Below are 21,953 nucleotides of genomic sequence, written 5' to 3'. Positions count from 1 at the left end.
ATGAGAATTGCTTGAACCAGGGAGTCAGGGTTTGCACTGAGCCAAGATCATGCCACTGCACTCCAGCCTGGGTGACAGAGTAAGACTGTCTCAAAAAAAAAAAAAGAGAAGAAAATAGAGTAGAAGACCCTTTTTTTCTTTTAGCCACTACCAAGTAGGTGAAGATATACTTATATGTTTTACAGTTATTCATTCATTTATTCATTCACTCATCTGTGCAACAGGTATTTTTTGATGATCATGTATCAGACACTACTCTAGATGCTTTATTTCAGTCAATACAATAAAGATCTCTGTGAGTTAACATTTCAGTTGGGGAAGAGGGAGACAAACAATAAACATGATGAATATATAAATTGCTAGTATTTAGAAGGTAATAAGTACAGTAAGGAGCATCAAGAATGCTGGGTAGTTGTGAGGGGAGTTGCTTTTTAAAATTTTTTCTTCTTTCTTCTTCTACTTTTTTTTTTTTTTTTTTTAAAGAGACAAGGTCTCTCTCTCTCTTGCCCAGGTTGGAGTGCAGTGGCACCATGATAGCTCATTGCAGCCTCCAACTCCTGGGCTCAAGGGATCCTTCTGCCTCAGCCTCCTGAAGTACTTGGGACCACAGTCACATACCACTATGCCTGGCTAATTTTTTAATATTTAATTTTTATTTTTTAGAGACAGGGTCTCATTTTGTTGCCCAGGCTGGTCTCAAACTCCTGGCTTCAAGCAATCCTCCCACCTCAGCTTCCTAAAGTACTGGGATTACAGGTGTGAGCTACCTGTGCCTGGCCCAGGTTGCATTTTAAAATAAGGGGTAGGGAGCTTTTAGATGAGGCCTCATGGAATAGGTCACATTTGTGCAAAAATTTAAAGGAGGTAAGAGTGTAAGCTGCGTGGATATTGGGGGAAGGGCATTTCAGGCAGAGGAAACAGCCAGTTTAAAGGCCTTAAGGTGGAGCCCTAAGGCTCAAGTGTGCTTGGTGTATTTGAGGAATGGCAAGAAGGCCACTGTGGCTGAAGCAGAGTGCTCTGGTGGGAATGAGGCGGAAGTACTAGGAGATGAGGTCAGAGAGGAGAGGGTGAGAGGTTTTTAGGAGGAAGGGAGGAGATGCCTGATTACATCATACCATGTTAGGCTGTTGGCTTTTATGCTGTAAATATCTATATCTACATTAATTATATCTCTCAGGACTTACAACTTTCCATCTTTATCGTCTTCTGAACTCCATAAGATCTTTCTAAGAATTGAGGGGAAAGTTGATTATAAGGGAGAATATACAAAACCTGGCATCGAAGCCTTACTAGAGACCTGGAACCTACTCTTTTTGGGACTTGGTAAATTGATGAGATTCCATGCGCCCCCACCCCCCATTCTCTGGCATACAGAACAGGAATACTTATATAGCTTACTCTCAACCCAACCTTTCCCTTCGTCTGCTTCAAGAATCTCAAATACTTACGATTTTTGGCATATTTGACATTATTTTAGTTAATTTCTGAACATGTTTTCCCACTGTTAACCCTCTTACCCCAGACAGCATTTTGAAACACTTTTTTCTTTTTTTTCTTTTTTTTGGCAGGGTCTCTCGGTCACCAGGCTGGAGTGCAGTGGTGTGATCATGGCTTACTGCAGCCTTGACCTCCTGGGCTCAGGCAATCCTCCCACCTCAGCCTCCCGAGTAGCTGGGACCACAGACATGCACCACCACACATGGCTATTTTTTTTTTTTTTTTGTAGAGACAAGGTCTCCTTATTTTGCCCAGGCTGGTCTCGAACCCCTGGACTCAAGTGATGCTCCTGCCTCAGCTTCCCAAAAGCGCTGGGATTACAGGCATAAGCCACCGTGCTCGGCCCTGAAATGCTTTTCTCTACCACCTAATACTTTCCAGTTCTGGAAATGAACTTTCTGACAGCATCTCATTAAATGAAATAATAGAAGTGAAAGCACTTTGAAACTCAGAAAGTCCAGGAAGAAATCGGCTGGTTGTCTCCACTCTGTTCATTACCCACCTGCATGCTAGAGGATGTACATAGCCAGAGGATCACTTTGGAGGCATTTCATTTCATTGGCGGGCGAGGGGGCAGTTCTTTTGGCCTAGTTGAATATTAGGCATATCTGGATCTAGTCTAGCCCCGACCTCCTTACAAGTCTTTGTGCTACAAAGTCCAGCGTTGGTGTGGTTTTTCAAGGAAGGATATAGAATGGTTTATTTTGGATGAGAATTTCATTTTGTGTACCTGATTTTGTATTTTTTTTTTTCCTCTTAAGACAAGGTTTCACTATGTTGCCCCAGCTGGTCTCCAGCTCCAAGGCTCAAGCAATTCTCCCGTCAGCCTCCTGAATAGCTGGGATTACAGGAACGTACCATTGCGCCCAGCCCTTGTTTTGTTTTTGAAAGCTGTCGTGTTACTGCTTAAAGTCTCCAAACTGTTATTGAGAACACTGACCAGAGCCCTGTCCATAGACCAGTGTTTTTCCAAGTGCAGATTGCAACTCCTTTGCAGAGTAGGTTATGGAGCCATTTTAGCTGACTACTCACCAGCTTTCTTCAAAATGTAAATGGAATAGGATAGAAAAATAATGAAAAATTGTAAAGTGAATTGGATGCAAAAAGGGTAAATATTGTTGTGTCAGACTTTTTTGGGTGAGTGTGCATGTGTTCACATACTGGATCACATTATAACATGTATTGCTCATTATGGGTTGTGGTCAGAAAAAATTCAGAAAACGCTGTCTCAGACTGTCCCAAAGTTGTATTTGCTTATTATGGAACTGATGAGGATAGAAGATGAGTGGCTCAGAAGGTTGTATCTTGGTGAGATAAAAGAAGACATCAAATGACAGTTTTAGTTAGAAAAATAATCCCAATTGAGTTTGTTACTCTTCTATGAAGGTGGAAGATCCTGTGCCAGAACATTATGCTCTTCAGGTCAACAGGAACTAAGCTTGTTGTTTCTCTCTGCACAAAGAATTGTGCAATTTCCAGCGGGAACTCCCCTCTGGAGGTGGAGAGGGAAGGGGAAGGAAGAGTGGAGATAGAGGCAATTAGGCAGAAATCTTTACTGTGAGCCTTAGCTGACCCAGGATCTGCACATAGTTAACTCTGAGGCTTTGTTGGAATCCGCCAAAGATTCATTGTTAAAGACAGGGAAAGCACAACTCATTTCCATTTATTTTAGTTCAACATTTATGCCAGCTCTGCGCTAGGTACTGGGATATAACAATGAATAAGACATGGTCTTGGACTTAACGGTGCTCCTAACCTGGCAGGGAAGACAGATGTAAATTGCTAATTATTGTACTGAGTGTCATAATACAGTGTAAAATGCTCCAGTTTATGAATTAGAGGAACTATGCTTTCAGCCTTTTATTCTGAGAAATGTGCCATTTAATAATAAAGAACTGGGATACGGGTTTTTTTTTCTAAAATTTGGGGAAGACTACTTTGTTGAAAAGGAAAATGAAATTTCCAAGGGAATCAGGTTCATCCAGTCAAGCTATTGTGTTATTTTGTGTCTTTTCCTCTAAAAGTATTGTAATGTCAAAAAAATTTTTAAGTCAAGTTGACATAATACACACCTGCCCAGGGAACCTGGAGACCTGTAAAATAATTTAAAACCATTTTTTAAAATCATATCTTTAAAAAATGCTGGCAAACATAGTAATAAGAATTTGAGACTGGGTGCGGTGGCTCATGCCTGTAATCTCAGCACTTTGGGAGGCTGAGTTGGGCAGATCGCTTGAGGTCAGGAGTTTGAGACCAGCCTGGCCAACATAGCGAAATCCTGTCTCTACTAAAATACTTATAATCCTAGCTACTCCAGAGGCTGAGGCATGGGAATCGCTTGAGCCCAGGAGGTGGAGGTTGCAGCCAGCTGAGATCACACCACTGCACTCTAGCCTGGGTGACAAAGCAAGACTCTGTCTCAAAAAACAAACAAACAAACAAACAAAAAAAACTTGAACCCGGGAGGCAGTGCTTGCGGTGAGCAGAGATCGCACCACTGCACTCCAGCCTGGGCGACAGAGTGAGACTCCGTCTCAAAAAAAAAAAAAAACTTGAGTGCTTTTCTTTGTTGGAACCTGTAACACTTTGCTTTTACATTCTCATTGATTTTTAAAATTACTAATAACTTTTTGAGACATATAAAATCATGACAAATTCTACAGAAGTTCTATCAAAGCAAGTCATGTAGTGTGTTCAGGGTCCAGAACCTGAGTTCACCAGCTCCAGGCTGATTCACTTTTGTCAGCTGCATCCAACCTAAGCCTGGAACCAGATTGAATCAAATGCTAAGTTTTAATGTCTCTCATTTGGTTCTTTTATTTAGTTCAGTGTTTCTTACTGCTAGCTGACTTGGCTCTGAATTTTGTTCCTGCCTCAAGCAAATTCTGAATATGCCCATCTATGGGTTTGAACAGTAGGATGTTTTTTCAGAGGTGTGAAATGATCAGGCAGCTTGATAACTTTAGACATACTGTACGTTATGAAGCATTTTCTTGCTTGTTGTCTTTTTCTGGTGGATTGAGTCAATGCAGTTGGTAGAATCTTTTCCACTTATGTTATTGAGGCATGTGGTTGAAAAGTGGCCTTTAAATGGTGTGAGGTGGGTAGGCAGGGGATAAATTCTTACCACAGTTTCTAGGATGAGGAAAGTGAAACTCAGAGGCCCAAATCTTCTGACTCACACAGTGATTCTGGGGCTGTCTGTAATATCTAAACGATGAGACTGATCTACTTGCAAGGTCAGGGCATGTGGTCATTTTCTTGCTAGCCTTTGGATCACCAGGCTATCAGCATTTTGAGGGGGAGTATTTGCATCTTGCTTTATTTGGAAGATTCAGCTTGAGGGAGTCATTATTAGAAGATTCTTAGAACACTCGAGCCCTCTGAAAATGAAAAGTCTCACATTTCCCTTCTACTTTGGCTCTCTGTTGGAGGGGAACACTTATGTCATTAAAAACATTGTACTTTGCTTATCTAATTCCCACTCTGTGTTCACATTAATAGCTTCCCATTGCTCTTAGGAACAATTCCATACTTCTTCAGACTATTTGCAATACTCACCAGAGCTTGACCCCTGCTTCTTTCAACAGTCTCATCTTTTTTTCCTCTTCTCATTTAAATTCTATGCTTCAGTTACCCTGAATTTCTTCGATTATTTCGGTTCCGTGCATGCAGCTTCTTTTCTGTTGCCTCTGGGCCTTTGAACATGCTGTTGGCTGGAGTACTTTTCCTGCCTTCTTCCCATAGGTAATTCCAATCCTTTAAGTCTAGCTCCTCTGCGAGCCCCTTGCTGAGCCCTAGACCAATTTCTGTATACTCCTACAGCATTGTCTTTTTCCCCGATAATGGGCTTTTTACATTGCAATTACTTCTTATGGTAGTCTGTCTTCTCTGGTAGACTAGATTCCTTTGGAAGGCAGGCCCAAGAAGCTGGTTTAAATTACTGGAGTCTGATTAAAAAGACTTTTATATTAGACTGGTATTTCCCAACATTTAAAAATTTATGAACTTGGGCAGGGCATGGTGGCTCACGCCCATAATCCCAGCACTTTGGGAGGCTGAGGCGGGTGGATCACTTGAGACCAGGAGTTCAAGACCAACCTGGCCAACATGGTGTAACCCCATCTCTACTAAAAATACAAAAATTAGCCGGGCATGGTGGCACACCATTGTAATTCCAGCTACTCGGGAGGCTGAGGCTCACTAGAGTCGCTTGAACCCAGGAGGCAGAGGCCGCAGTGAGCCGAGATCATGCCACTGTACTCCAGCCCGGGCAACCAAGTGAGACTCTGTCTCCAAAAAAAAAAAAAATGAACTTCTTTCAGAGTAATATAATTTTGTGAACCCCCTCAGGAATTTAAAAAATAATGTCATTACTTTTATAGACTATTATAAAGCAAATTTATGTAAAATATTTTCTTTTACATCAACATTATTAAATTATTATACAGCTTATTTTAATATACACTTTAAAATTTAATAGCGTCCATTTTATATAAAGATGTTTTCTCATTTAATAGGTGATATACACTATTTAATTTATTTAAATGAATTATGTAAGCGTGTGATTTGTTTAAAATTTATAATAAAATATAGTGCTTAGTTTGAGACCAAATATACATTAAAAATATAGTTGGAAATTTAATTACTTGCTAACACATTTTTTAAAAATAAGAGAAACCTGCATTCTTGACCTAATGTTTGGAATTTTTGCATTTCACACTCTAGAATGACTGCTTCTTACATGTAATTTTTAAGTTTTGTTTCTACATGGTAGCGGTTTCCACAGAGAGTTTCAACTGCATATCTACAAGGGAGTAACACCTTGTAGCTATGGAATGCCTTTCCTCTAACAGTTACAAAGCCAATTTGGATATGGTTATTTCTATATCTTATGTCTTTAATATTGGATTTTGAAATATTAAAGATTTAATCAGGTAAATGTAACCTAGTGATCTGGTGAAAATCATCTAGATGTGAATTGGATGGCTTGGTACTGTTTTTTATGCTTCTAGTTGACAGTTGGGTTTTATCAATGTCTTAGACTTCTTGTTGTTGGTTTTTTTGTTTGTTCGTTTGTTGTTGTTGTTTTTTTTGAGATGGAGTCTCACTCTGTCGCCCAGGCTGGATACAATGGTGCAATCTCTGCTCACTGCAACCTTTGCGTCCTGGGTTCAAGCGATTGTCATGCCTCAGACTCCCAAGTAGCTGGAATTACAGGTGCCTACACCACACCTGGCTAATTTTTGTATTGTTTTGTAGAGATGGGGTTTCGCCATGTTGGCCAGGCTGGTCTGAAACTCCTGACTTCAAGTGGTCCTCCCGCTTTGGCCTCCCAAAGTGCTGGGATTATAGGCTTGAGCCACCATGCCCAGCCAACTTCTTGTTTTTAATCCACAGTCCACTATGACTGTACATTTTATGATATATGACAAAGAATAAGAGCAGTGAAAAACTGTAGAATGCTCATACCATCTTGGCCTAAGTGGTGGTTGCAAAACCACCACGGCCTAGATAATGATGTTTATTAGCTCATCACCCCTAATCGTTGTGCATACTCACTTGATATATCTGAGGCTGTAAACTGCCCAATTATAAAGGGATAATTGGGAAAACAATAAGGTTGTTGATTTTTTAAAAAAGGAAACGAAGGAGTTGCCATGATTGCGGTTAGCAGTGTGAAGACCCTGGAAGACTTGCTTGAACTTCTGGGGTGTTCACAGTCTATTGCTTGGTCAGGAGCCTTAGAAAACTTAGACATACGTGTTAGGAGACCAGGTTTTGAAACTTGCTCAGGGTTGCATAAACTTCTACGTTAAGTTCCATGATGCCAGATTAGTAGTCCACATTTGCATAGTAGACATGCTGTTGCTGTTCCTTTTCTTATCACGAAAAGAGCAGAAGATGCAGATTATACCTGAGACAGAAAGATACAGGGGAGATACTGAGCTTGTTGCCTACCTTTGGGCGCCTCTCATGCCTTGTATTTCACATTGAGCCTCACTTATCAGTGACACAGGGAATGGTCCTTTTGCTCTCCACCTTCCCCATGGCTGCCTGGAGGCAGGGGAGGCAGATTGTGCCACTTGCTGACATTGTGTTGCTGTGGATTAGTTGGAAGGACAGGGACAGGAAACTTTCCTGGTGGTGCATGTGTCACTGGGGCTCACACGGGTACTTTTAAATCTTCTTCTCACTGGCCTCTGTGATTCTGTGAACCTGGTTATTACATGTTCAAAAAGTGTCAGCTTATTTGAAAGGGATATTCTTATTTTGTATTTAAACATTACGAAAGATCATCACACTTTTTTTTGGAGACAGAGTGTTGCTCTGTCACCCAGGCTGGAGTGCAGCGGTGTGATCTCGGCTCAGTGCAATCTTTGCCTTGTGGGCTCAAGTGGTTCTCATGGCTTGGCTTCCTGAGTAGCTGGGCTTACAGGTGCACCACCATCCCTGGCTACTTTTTGTATTTTTAGTAGAGATGGGGTTCTGCCATGTTGGCCAGGCTGGTCTTGAACTCCTGGCCTCAAGTGATCTGCCTGCCTCAGCCTCCCAAAGTACTGGGATTACAGGTGTGAGCCACCACACCTGGCCCATCACACTTTTTGGGTTTCAGGATGCCAACAGATCCTGGATTCTGGCATCTGGATTATGGTAGCAATATTGAAAAAAATATTATAGTGGGGAGTAAAATTTAGGAAAACCTTGCAAATTTTTATTCTTACTCAGGAGCTTTGTCTTAATACTCCATGGTCAGCCCTGGGCAATTAAAACTTTTGTTCCAGTAAAGGTTTCATTCTAAAGAGGTTTCATTAATTATGAAAAATTCCCCGTGGGCATTACATTGTGAATCCTTTTGTAGCTATCATAAATAATGAAGGAAAAACACTTGTCAAAATATAGCAGAGGTGACTAGATAATGCATCTCTCCTTTGATTTTTGATGGGTTTCCTTTTTTAATTTTTAAAGGAATAACTCTTGCTTATTTTTTTAAAAAAGTAAATACTCGTTATAAAAAATTCAAGCAAAACTGAAAAGTAAAAAGAAGCCAGCAATAAATTGTTCCAAATCCCATCACCCAAAAACAGCTCTTGATTCATTCATTCAATGTGCCTTTATTGAGTGCTTACTCTATGTGAGGCACTGTGGCATCGGGGATCAGCAGGGAACAAAGTGAAGTCCCTACCATCATGGAACTTACACTCTAGTGGGAGGAGAAAATGATAAACACCTAAATAGATTTACAAGTGGCATGAAGAAAAATTAAAATGAGGTAAGAGCATAGAGAGTGTCGGGGCACTTTCAGATGGAGTGGTCACAAAGGCTGCTGTGAGCAGAGAGCTCAATGAAGTGAGAGAGCTAACCACGTGACTGTGGGGAAGTGTGCTTCCAGCGAAGGGAAGCATATGCAAAGGCCCTGAGGTGGGTGTTTGCTTGCCATGTTCTATGACCAGAGAGGCCAGTGTAGCTGGGGGCCAGTGAGTAAGGGTGAACTGGGCCATATAAGGTTTTGGAAAGCCGTTAGCTTTTCTCCACTGGGAAGCCATTGAAAGATGATGAGCAGGGCTGCAGTGTGGAGAGTAGACTGCAGGGAAGCAAGGGAGGAGGCAGCAAGACCAGTTAGGAGCTACCACAGCAATTCAGAACAAAATGAGGCTGAGTTGCACTGTTCAAAAGGTGGAAGGGATAGGAAGGGTAGAATTCTAGACTCATTTTGAAGGTAGAGCTGATAGGATTTGCTCATGAATTGGATTGGGAATTTGTAAGAGAAGAGTCAATAATAACTCTGAAGATTTGTGGCCTGGCAGGTGAATGGTGGTACCGTTACTGGGGTAGGGAACATGCTGGGGTCGGGTCAGGATGGGGTGTCAAGAGTTCAGGTTCGGGCATGTTAAGTTCTAGGTACCTGTTAGATGGCTATGAGGAAATGGTAAGTCAGTTGGAGGCTGGAGTTGACTGAGAGATCTAGACTGTAGATACAGATTTGGGAATCACCAGACATAGAATGGAATGGGATCTGATAGGAAGCAAGGAGAGATAGAAAACAGGTCCTATGACTGAATCATGCATGGGGCATTTCAGCATTTAGATGTTGGAAAAGGAGAGGGCCCAACAAAGGAGACAGAATGTGTGTCTGTAGCATATCAAGAGAGTGTGGTGTTCTCAGGCCAGTGATGGTGGTGGTGGAGTCTCAAGAGTTGGCAATATTTAGCCATGTGCAGGTCATTACCACCCACCACAAGAGTGGTAGAAGCAAGAGCCTGGTTACAGTGGCCTTAAGAGAAAAAGGGAAGAAAGAAGGTGGAGGCAGGGAGTATGGACACCATTTTGAGTCTTAATGTAAAGAGAAGCCACGATGAAAAGGTAGGTGGGTTGGGAGAAGGGAAGAGATCAAGGAAAATATGCGTTTGTTTGTTTAATAAGATGGGAGAAAATACAGTGTGTTTGACTGCTGCTGGTAATGGGCCAGTAGAGATGGAAAATGATGATACGGAAAATAAGAGTGTATAATTTTAGGAGGAAAGGGCTTGAGTAAGCAAGAAGGGGTGGGTTCTGGTTTGCAGGTAGAAAGATAAACCTAGGTTAGAGGCTGAGACAGGGCAGGCAGGTAGGAGGGGAAGGCTCTGGATTTGGTAATGGTGCATATGGACTTTCTCTTCCAGTGTTAACATTTGATACACATAAACAGAAGGGTGGCTGGTGAGGGTGATATAATTTTATAAGAATGGCATACCATATGTACTATAAAAATAAAAATAACTGCATTTCTTTTTACTTGAATTTAACAGAAGAAAAGAAAACTGAAATGAAAGTGAAAGAGCTGCTGTACTTAATTTTTCTCTACCAAAGATAATAGTTCCTAAAAGTTTTCTCTAAGGTTAAAAAAAGATTATGAAAACCGTTAGGAGGCTAAAGTCACTATTAATATTTTTAAAGACATTTTTAGTTATATCTTCACTTCAGATGATTGTCTGGAAGAATTAGGTAATTCGTGTTTTTAAACTTCCTTGCACTACTCTTCCTATCTCTCAATTTTTATAGCTTATCTTTTTTTTGTTGTTTCTTTTTTTGCCTTGGCAATTTTCTAACATTTACATTCCAACTTGCATGCTCCCATTTTTTGGTCTTGGTGCCATATGTAGCCACTTGTTCTTTGATCATGGCTTTCCTGTTCCTGTGGTTTTTGTTTTGATTGATCTACTGGGTGCAAGATTTCTGTTTCTCAAGACGAGTTCGTGGGTGCTACATAGGCTGAGATCTTTCAAGTTGCAGAGGAAGAGAGATGTCTGAACCTTTTTTACACTTGAGTGATGACTCAGCTTCTCCTAATATTCTTGGATCACAGTTGCTCTCTATCAGAATTTTTTAAGACATGGCTACATTATCTTCAGGCCTTGAATATTGCTATGGAGAAGTCTGAGACCAATCTGGGTTTCTGCTGTATTTTGTTAGCAATCCATTGATTCTTAAATAACTCTTTCTTTATCCTTGAAGGGCAAAAATTTAAACATTATAAGTCTTTGTTGATTTTTCTGTGTTCATTTCATGATATATTATGGGCCTTTTCTATTCACAGATTTAGTTCTCTGGATATTTTTTTCTGTTTTATTTATCGTCTTCCTCTGCATTTATTGTGAGTCTCTTAAGCCTTTTTTTTACACACCATTAATTAGATATTTAAAAACTTTTTATTATAAAAAATTTCAAATGTATACAGTAGAGAGACTAGTGTTATGGATTCTCATGTACCCATCATGCTACTTTGATAATCATCAGCTCAGGGCCAATTTTGTTTCATCTGTATCCCTCACCCATTCCCACTCTCCTCCATTACTTTGAAACAATAGCAGATATAATTTATCTTTGAATATTTCAATATTTAAGAGATAAGGAGGTTTTTTTTTTTTTTGAGACGGAGTCTCGCTCTGTCGCCCAGGCTGGAGTGCAGTGGTGCCATCTCAGCTCACTGCAAGCTCCGCCTCCCAGGTTCACGCCATTCTCCTGCCTCAGCCTCCTGAGTAGCTGGGACTACAGGCGCCCGCCACCACGCCCAGCTACTTTTTTTGTATTTTTTTTTTTATTAGAGACGGGGTTTCACTGTGTTAGCCAGGATGGTCTCGATCTCCTGACCTCGTGGTCCGCCTGCCTTGGCCTCCCAAAGTGCTGGGATTATAGGCGTGAGCCACCGCGCCCAGCTGGACTGTTTTTTTTTTGGTGTTTTGTTTTGTTTTTTTAAACTTAACCACTAATAGGTTTCATCTAGTCTGTTTATAATCTTTTTACTAAATATATAACAACATTGCCTTGTGGTGTTTAGATCAGCAACTTCTTTGCTCCAAAGGTACAGTGAATGATGACGGTTGCTGGTCCTCAAAATAAGGAAGACGAAACTAAGAGAACAGGCCACAGGACTCTCCCTGATGTTGAATGGCAGCACCTTAGATTGGGCAACAGTAACATGAGTTGCATACATAGGAAGTGCCCACTGGTTCCTGGGTGTTCTCTGAATTTCTAGTGCTCACGTGAACTGTGGAGGGCAAAGGAGGAGGATACGGAATGTACAGTTTCTTTTACAGCAAGAAGTGAAACTTAGGCCCTTTCTGATTTAATAATAACCCATGAAGAAGGAGCTGAGTGGTTTGAAGACTGTTCTAGTTCTGCCTTTGGTGGCCATGTGGTTTACTCCACAGCTTTTCAAACTGTGGGTTGAGACCTTTTACTAAATCATGAAAGCAAATTAGTGAGCCACAACCAGCATTTAAAAAGATATAGAAAATATCAGAGTTCATGACTAAGGATAAATGTTGTTTCATGACACTTTTCAGTTGTGTGTGTATGTGTGTGTGCATGTGTGTTGGATTGCCAAAGTTTGAAGCCACTAGTTTTGTTCAATTCCTATCACTTTCTGTACCTTCTTTATCGAAAAGTTAAAGGATCAAAGAACCTATGGGATAGATTTTATGTATTATCAGAAATGTATATAAGTCGGGCACGGTGGCTCATGCCTATAATCCCAGCACTTTGGGAGGCCAAGGCAGGTGGATCACCAGAGGTCAGGAGTTCGAGACCAGCCTGACCAACATGGTGAAACTTTGTCTCTATACAAAAAAATTGGCCCGGCGTGGTGGCAGGTGCCTGTAATCCCAGCTACTTGGAAGGCTGAGGCAAGAGAATTGCTTAAGGCTGGGAGGCAGAGGTTGCAGTGGGCTGAGATTGCTCTATTGCACTCCAGCCTGGGCAACAGAGCGAGACTCCATCTCAAAAAAAAAAAAAAAAAGAAGAAATGTATGTAGTGCTTGCAATATAATGTACCAGGAATTATTCTAATAACTTTACAAATATTAACTCATAAAAACTCTGTGAGGTAGATACTGTTATTAACAAAATTTTACAGAATAGGGACATTCTTGCATAGAGAGATAAGTAATTTGCCCAAGGTCACACATAGCTAGTAGGTGGTGGAGCTGGCATTTTGAGCCCAGGCAGTCCGGTTCCAGGGTCAGACTTTTCTCTGCGGCCTCTCCAGTTGATAGCATCTCTAGATGATGGCATGGACTTTTTCCTGCTATTGCCTTCAAGAAGAAATGGTAAAAAGGTGGTTCCCCCTCTTTCCCAACACATACACCTAAACATTCAGAGTTAAGACAGCGAGAATGAGGATTCTTAATTTGGTGAAGGTGAAGGAATTCGGGGATTCTTTTTGTTAACCAATCAACATTGCCAGCCTAGCACTAAAAGATTCCACTATGACAGACAACCACATGAGGCCGTATCTCAGCATTAGAAACAAATGGATGGGGGAGAGTGGTTAAGAGCACTGATTTTAAGAATTAAACACATCTAGGTTCAAATCCTGTTGTGATCTGTTACTATCTGAGTGAGCTTAGGCAGTTAACTGATCTCTCTGAACCTCAGTGGTCCCTCGTTGTGAAATGGGAGGAATCGTGGTTGCCTTTTAATGGAGGCTTACTAGGCATCAGGCATGTAGCAAGCACTTTATATTCTCCATCTCTTTTATTCTTCATAACAATCCAGTGGAGTGGCTGCTATTACAAACTCCATTTTGTAGATAATGAAAACGACTTAGAGAGATTAAGTGTCTTGTTCAGGGAGACACAGGTACCAGGTGGCAGAACTACAATTAAAATCCAAGTTTTTCTGAATGCGGTCTATCCTCTTAATCACTCAGCTTTGCTGTGAACTAATCTCCCTGGGGTGTTTTGAGGATTAAGTGAGATACCTTTATACTTGAATAGTGACTCAATAGGAGCCCACTTGGCACATGATAAGCACTTAATAAATGGGATATGTGATTACTAGTAAATATATAAGATGTGTCTGCCTATAACTTTTGTGGGGACAGTTTACCTTTCCATAAAAAATAAACTGTGGTCAACTAAATCAGTTCTTATAACCAACCAGTCACTTAACATGTATATTGAGTTGTTGAAAAATAAATGGTTATCTATTCTGAAGGATCTGCTCGGCAGATTCTTTCATTGGAATAAGTTTTGTCAAGGACGGGACTGTCTACCCAACATCCAGAACAGTACCTGTCACAAGGTAGGTGTCTTAGTCTAGAGTCCTTGAAAATATAAATTAGAGGGAGAGGCAAAAGCGTACACTTCATTTGCAAGAGTCATCCCAGGGAAGCAGGAATGGGGAGAAAGGGAAGGAGGGAGAACAAAACAAGAGATTGCTTATAAGTTGACTATAGCTTCATGAGAGGATGATTGCTTGGTCTTGTGGGACATCTTCACGTAACTATGTGAAGCTACTGCATCTCTGAACAGTCCACTGGGGCAAGGAGGGAAAATATTTCATTCGTCAATTTCTATCTCCTGTAGGTCAAAGTTTGATTCTTGGAGCCTCCACTTCTCTGTACTTGTTGTTGACATGACTGCTGATTGAATAGGTCACTCCAAGTCTCATGCTTCAGTAGCAGGAGAGAAAGCCTGGGTGGGATTGAGAGTCACGCAGCAGGGGTAGAAGGCAATGCACTGTCAGGCTGGTGCATCAACAACATATGAAGGCCCAGGAACAGCCATTGCAACAGGAACTGGGCAGACTGTTTCAGCCAGCAGCAAGGTAGTTGTGTTCATCTGGGGTGATGCATAAACTGAATCTGGCAGAGCAGGCCCTCGATAATGATAGACTTCTCATTGCCAAGGTTAATGAGCTCTTTGCCTTGCTGTCTTATTTAAATACTCCATAGTTATTGACACTTTTGTACATCTCTCTTCATTCTTAATCTACTTTCCTATCTCTCCTTGCTTTGCTTTCCACCTAAATGGGGATATCCTAAGCCTACATCTTTTTAATTCTACATGCTGTCTATGGACAGCTGCATTCACTTTGCTGGTTAACTTCCTAACTGCCATCTATAATATTTGCTGATGGCTCCCAAGTGTCTATTTCTAGACTTGACCTCTCCTGAGAACAGAAGGAGAATACAACTGCCTTTTCCAGTAGGATGCTTCGTAGGCATTTCACGGGCCAACTGAACTTCTTGGTCTTCTTTAATCATTTTTGTTTGTCCTTCTCACTGGTAACGAATAGGTGCTTGGTCCCTGCTTGTTGAACTAAACTTGAAACAATGTGCCAGTACTTATGCTAAGCTGGGTCCTGCACAAAATGAAGTAAACTCTCCAGAGCTAGCTCTACAGGAACGTAGGGTCTGGATTTTAATATTGATCTGGTTTGTTTTCAACTCGATTGTGTTGGAGCCTTGAGCACATACAGTGTGCCTTTGTCCTCTAAGAGAGTGGACATGTTTGAACTGACATTTGGTCTTTTCAGGAATTGTTTGGTAGGAAATTTCTTGGATTTTGACTCTCCTTGAGCTTTGACTCTTCTTGGGCTGTCCTGCTTTTCAAGACTCTCATTTTGCTTTGTCCAGAGTTTACAGAGCCCTTTAGAACTGTGTTTGTATCTGTTCTGCTCATCAGGCATGCAGGACCCTCTCTGCTGGCCCTGGCCTGCTTATTTACCCCTTCTCTTCATACTCTTCTGTGTGAACCTTCAAGTCACAAGGCTTCTCACAGCCTCCTGAGCTTCATCTGCCCATTTTAGCCTCTTTGACTTTGCTTTGCTAACTACAACCCTTCATCTGTCATCCCACTCGCTTCTGTTTAAATCCCCCCCTACCCAAGGTCTCAAGAGGTCCATGCTAGATTTTACTGATTTCTTCCTCTCTTAATGTAGTCTGGGACCATTATTTTGGCACTTAGGATGCCAGTCTTATACTCTTAAATATTTTTGCATTTAGTCCTCCTTTTCTCCAATTCAATTGTAAGCTCCTTGAGAGTAAGAGACTGTCTTACATTTTCTTGTGTAAATATCTTACATTTTCATGTGTGTTCCAATGATTCATCACCCAGATCTTCCCACAGAGTTGGTGTTATATAAATATTTGCTGGGTTTGTTGGTTGATTATCGTGGTCCTTGGGAACTGACTTGCAGCTTGTCACTAGCAATGAATCAGGAGCATCAGACTAGGTGACATTTCCCAGAGGAGCTGCTGGTCTTCACATCCTGCATCTTTAGTTTGTGGTACAAGTTAATTCTAAATTTTGGACCTTGAGAATTCTGTTTCTTAAACATCTCAGGCAAGACCTAGGAGCTAAAATTACTACTTTGGCATTTGATGTGGCAGCTTTTTCATTTGGGATCCTTTTGTCTTTAACTTGCTTTTGAGTCACTTGAAAGAACTAAGGCAGCCTGCCAGAGTAGTCACGATGATATTGAAATATCCCTCTCATTGGCTTTATGAGATTGCCTTCTGTGCATTCACTTGGGGCTGGAAAGTTAATGGATGACTGAACGTCTTTTGGAAACTTGTAGGGCCATTTTTCTTCTTCTCTTTCCCACTAGCTGGTTTCTCTTTGTTACCAAAGGTGCATGCATTGTTTTTAGGTAGTGTGGAGTTAATGTAAGGGGAGGAGTGTTTCTTTCTTTCATAGCTTTGGAATAATCTACCGCACAGGGCAGACAATTTTGAAGATGGCCATGTTTAAAGTCCATCAGAGAAAACTACAGTCAAAAGGAAAGCCAGGGAGGCCAGAGTTCCAGTCACAACTGCCCCACTACCCCCTTCCTCCCACCAAGATTACTGTCTTACCTTTGAACCCAAGGATGTCTCTTATGGCTCCAGTTTGCTGACTACTGTGAAGGGAAGGATGGTTTGGAATCATACTATAGAGTCATGGGCTCTAAAGTACGTGTTATTGCTAATGATTGGTGTCGGTATGTGCAGGGATTTTCCACTCGTGGAATTCTCCTACTCATTTTGACCTCTCTACCATTCAGCTTGTATTGCTCATTAATGTTCACTCCATTTCTTCATTTAGACAGCATAGGACTCCATCCAGCAGACTTCCTTCACTGTGATCTTGCTTCAACTCCATTTATTACATTCATCATGACACAAACTTTTACCAGCTCCATTTCTGGCTGCTTGAGATCCAAACTACTCTATTGGCCTTTGGAGCTATTCCTCCCCTTGCACCTTTATCTTTGACCAAGCCTCAGTGCCACCTTTTGTTCCAGTAAGGACATCCTCCTCCCTACCCCACAGAGAGGCCACGCTCAAACATTCCTATCTCTTGGTGTACGTTTTCTCTTACTCTGGAATGTCCTCTCCTCACCCTTCATTTACTGAAATCCTACTCTTCCTCAGAATACTACTTCAGATTTCTGTTTCCTTCCCTTTCTCTCTCTCTTTCTCCTCTCCTGCCTTCCCTCCACAAACTTGGAGGCCTACTATAATGCTAGGTGTTGTTCTGGGTCCCACCAGTACATTAGTCAACTGAACAGACAAATTTATTCTTTTTTTTTATTTTTATTTTTTGAGATGGAGTCTCTCCCTGTCGCCCAGGCTGGAGTGCAATGGTGTGATCTCAGCTCACTGTAACCTCTGCCTCCTGGGTTCAAGCGATTCTCCTGCCTCACCCTCCCAAGTAGCTAGGATTACAGGTGTGTGCCACCATGCCTGGCTAATTTTTTGTATCTTTAGTAGTGATGGGGTTTTACCATGTTGGCCAGGCTAGTCTCAAACTCCTGACCTCGTGATCTGCCTGCCTCGGCCTCACAAAGTGCTGGGATTACAGGTGTGAGCCACTGTGCTCGACCAAATTTCTTCTTTTCAAGAAGTTTAGACTACCTCCAGAAGCCTGACTATAGTAATGGGATTCCCCACTGATCTTCCTGAGCTTTCAACACTTTCATTGTAGTATTTATTCTTAATTTCATGTCCTTATAGTATACAATAACATAATTTCTGTACTATATAATTATATATCTTGTGCAATTATGTAATATGAATTGTTATGTGAAATTTTGAAATGTATATTTGGATCATGTCTTCACAATTAGATTGTAATTTCTTGAGAACAGGGACCTTCATACTTCAGAAATCCTCACTTTATCCATTACAGCCCCTTTGCAAGGGACCAAAAATCCAAGGCAAAGTGGTTTTTTTGTTTGTTTCTTTTTTATATATATTTTATTTTATTTATTTTATTTTTTTGAGATGAGGTCTTGCTATGTTGACCAGGCTGGTCTCAGACTTCCAGCTTCAAGCAGTCCTCCCATCTGGGCCTCCCAAAGTGCTAGGATTACAGGTGTGAGCCACCGTGCCTGGCCTAGGCAAAGTGTTTTAAGCGAAAATTGAATGAATTGACTTGTGTCACTGAAAGGTCCAGGGATAGGGCTGGCTTCTCATCGTGACTTCATTCAGATACTCATGTTTCCTTCTCCCCATCTCTCAGCTCTGCTTCTCTGGGCCAACTCTATTCTCAAATGGGCTTTCCACTCACGGTAGCAAGATGGCAGTGGCAGTGTCACACTCTCTTTGTCCCCAGGTCTTCCATCTCCCAGCCAAGGCCTGGATTTGAGAAAGCACACTATCTTTGGAGAGGGCAGGGGTGGGATCAGTTTTACTGAAAGCATGTGGACCGAGAGTGGGGAAAACATGGATATAAGGAATGAAAAACAATTATTTCAGAAACATAATAGCTATTTGTTGGTTGGTTGTGCCTTATGTATTTATTTTTTTGAGACAGGGTGTTGCTCTGTCACCCAGGCTGGAGTATAGTGGCACAATCACGGCTCACTGTGGCCTTGACCTCCTGGGCTCAAGCAAGCCTCCCACCTCAGCCTCCCAAGTAGCTGGGACTAAAGGCATGCACCACCACCCCCAGCTAACTTAAAAAAAATTTTTGTAGAGCTGGGATTTTGCCATGTTGCCCAGGCTCGTCTGGAACTCCTGAGCTCTAGTAATCGGCCCACCTCGGCCTCCCAAAGTCCCGGGATTACAGGGGTGAGCCACTGTGCCTGGCCTGTTTTGTGCCTTACTTAATAGAGTAAAGTAATGCAGAAAAAGACTATCAGTCACACTCTTTGAGGAAGAATATTTGCTGTTTCCTAGTTTACTGAAAGTATCTTGATGGCCTTTTCTTGGAAACTGACTACTCATAGGTAAGTAATGTCAGTCACTGAGGATGTGTTATAGCACATATAACACATTGAGGGTGGTGCTGTGTCTCTCTCTCTGCTCTGTGCGCATACTCATTTGTTTATATTATTATTTAACCTTGTTTGTTACCATTTTTTTCTTCTTTCTTCTCCACTACCGTGCTAACTTTGAGGAAGAACTTTTTGTCTGTATTCCCAGAGCACCCGGAAGGCACTCAAATAGATGTTTGCAATGAGAGTAAGTAAAAGTAGGAAAGGACATTGGGAACTCAGTGACTTGGATTTCAGTCTTGGATCTGCAACTAAATAGCTGTGTGATCTTGGTCAATCCCCTTTGCTGCTCTGAGCTTTGGTTCTCACATCTGTCCAGCAGGGATTTTTGAGTCCTCCCTTTACTAAGTTCATAGAAAGGCAAACTAGCAGAGTAGAGAGCAAGACTTGGCAGGGCATTCTGGTATTTTGTTTCCTGAGGAACAGTTTTGAGAGGGGCTGATTACTGTTGTGATAAGAAGTCTTGGTAAGAGATATGGAGGGTAGAGCCTGAAAGCCTCAATTGTATTCTTATGTAACATTCTCTGGAAAGGTACTAGGAATTAATATTCCTGAGATGGCTGAGGTGACATCATGTGTTTGTGAAGGGGCTAAAAGCAGGTGAGGCAGATTGGGTGGAAAAAGACTGGCAGTCAGACCAGGTTCCCAATGGGGAGCGCGGGCTGATCTGCTCCACGTGCTGGCAACAGAGCCTGTGGGAGATGCAGCTCCTGCCCCCTGGGTGCTGGCACATCAAGGAGAAAGGAAGGACATGCCTGTGTGACTCTCCTGAAAGATTACATCTGTCTCCTGGCCTGCCCTTCCTCCCCCATTTTCTCCTTAGAAATGTGGTATTCATGACTTAATCAGAGAAAATTCCTGAAGAAGAAGATGAATTTTGAAAGGAGGAAAGAAAGGGATCTCTGGATTGAAAGCAATAGGCTGAACACCCCCACTCCCTCACCCCCTGTACTCTGCTGACTGGTGAATTCCCTGGATGTTCTCTGAAGTGAGGGCAGTTTTCAGAGGACTGTGTCATCTGCATTGGCAGGTGTTGTAATTTGGAGTCTACATGATTGTCAGCGTGGCAGGGCCCTGCCTGTTTTTGTTAAATGATCAGTATCCTATTAGGGCTAGTTTTTCTTCCAGTTGCATGCTTATTGAGACCCTTCAGCATCTTTCTAAAAAGGAAATAAGCCTCTTTCTAAATACTAGGACGAGTATAGTTAGTGTCTCAGCTGTGGCCAAGCATGGGCAAGGAGGCAGCATTTCCCAGGGGAAGCTTCATGGGTGTGTCTGGTGATGCTGGATTTGAATTCACATATAAAAACACTCCCTGGCAGGTCTTTATCTGACATCCTTTGGAAATGGTGATCTGCCAGTGGAGTTCAATGTCATGGCCAAGCCTATGGCCCAGAGGGGCAGCTTCCAAGATTTGCTTTAGGAATAGTCAATGCAGAATGTGTTTAATTCATACACACGGGGAAATGGAAACCAAGAATCCGTTCCTCCTTTTGGCTCCTGTTTGTTGGGTTATTTTCCCCTTCACTGGCAGATGGTGCTCAACAGAATATGCTATGTGGTGGGGTTAAATTTTTTAATCTGTTTTTTTCAGTGAGATATAATTCACATACTGTAAAATTCACTCTTTTAAAGTGTACAATTCAATTTTTTAAACATATTCACAAGGTTGAGCAACAATCATCACTATCTTAATTTCAAAACAGGGAGGTTTAAATTTGTCTTGAATCTCTGCATGAAATATCAACCAGAGATCAACTCTGATTCTCAGGAACCTTTTAAAAAAATTGGGTTCCTCTTGCAAGGGAAGCTGCAATTTTTATTCAAGTGTCATTTTTAAAAAAACATAATAAGAAAAAATGTTAGAGGACATTGGATTTTTCTTAGCCCTGTTATGTGATTTCTTTCCGCTATTGATGATTTTTAAATCTTAGATCTTCAGGTTGGGGCTTATTACCACAGCTTTGTTATAATAAAGAATATTTAAAGCAGAAACAACAAGACTTTTTGTGTTCTCTTGTCCTTTCTCTTCTTTGTCAAGCCATGCCTCTTTAGACAGGGCTTAGACCTGTCTTTTCCTCCTTTGTCACCATCACCTAGCACAGTGCCTCCATACAGGAAAGGCTCAGTAAGATTTGCTGAATAAATGGGCTCTACTGGGCGCTCAGGGGAGGCTGTTTGGATGTATATATCACTCCAGGTGACTCATGGCGACCTTAGTACTTTGGCTTTGTGAATAGCCAGGGAATTCTTTTGTGCCCCTAAGATATAGCTGCTTCTAGAAAGTGAGAGCTTGACTTCTTTCCATGTATTTCTAGGGAAGGAACTGGCAAGGACCCCACCATCTCCATAGCTCCCAAGAATTCTCATCCAACTGTAAACCAGATGTGTAAAGCCTTCTTGAGTTGGTATCGTGAAGCATGGTGTAAGTGGTATGAGTGGTGTGAGTCTTTGAGTGTGTACACATGATGTGCCCATGCATGATCGCCTAAGCACATGAGGGAACTGTGAGGAGTTCCTCTATGTTTTTAAATTGCCTCTTTCTTCTTTCTGCCCTTTTGTTTGTTGATAGGCCAGGGTTCAGAGGGGCCTTCAGCCTGGGCACATGGCCCAGGAGTGCTGGTATTCAGTGGCCCATTGTTTCCTGCCCCTTGTGTGCATGAACGGGGACTGGGGCCAGCATAGCTGCCTTCTTGGGGACCATTGTTTGTCTTTGTAGGAGCAGCAGCAGCAGCAGCGCCTAAGGCAGCACATTTTGCCCTGGATAGAACAACTGTTCTGTCTTGGAGCTGTACGCCTAAGAGTGAGAGTAGTTAGAATTTCCCTTAATGCCTGTATGGATGCTTTGAAGATGGTAACAAGGGAGGCATCTTCTTCTTTCTGCTTCCTTTCTTCTTTTTCCTTCTTCCTTCTTCATTCTCTTTCTTCTT

The 21,953-nt window shown here is 41.8% G+C and overlaps 1 protein-coding gene across 11 annotated transcripts in view; it reads left to right on the top strand.

Annotated features, from left to right (window-relative positions):
- SRGAP2 (SLIT-ROBO Rho GTPase activating protein 2) overlaps nt 1-21,953 on the top strand; it is a 254,673-nt gene that overhangs the window by 74,105 nt on the left and 158,615 nt on the right. The window contains exon 1 of one of the 11 annotated variants that reach the window (XM_016937395.3): nt 21,430-21,448. The exons of the other annotated variants lie outside the window; for them this stretch is intronic. The gene's annotated coding sequence lies outside the window, so the exon portion shown is untranslated. Of the gene's footprint in view, nt 1-21,429; nt 21,449-21,953 lie in introns of those variants that run through there. 11 annotated transcript variants of the gene reach the window in all.

Source organism: Pan troglodytes, chromosome 1, assembly GCF_028858775.2.
Source record: "Pan troglodytes isolate AG18354 chromosome 1, NHGRI_mPanTro3-v2.0_pri, whole genome shotgun sequence".
In the NCBI taxonomy this organism is placed as follows: domain Eukaryota; kingdom Metazoa; phylum Chordata; class Mammalia; order Primates; family Hominidae; genus Pan; species Pan troglodytes.
Note: the sequence above shows the minus strand (reverse complement) of the source record. Positions and strands in the feature narration are given on the sequence as shown.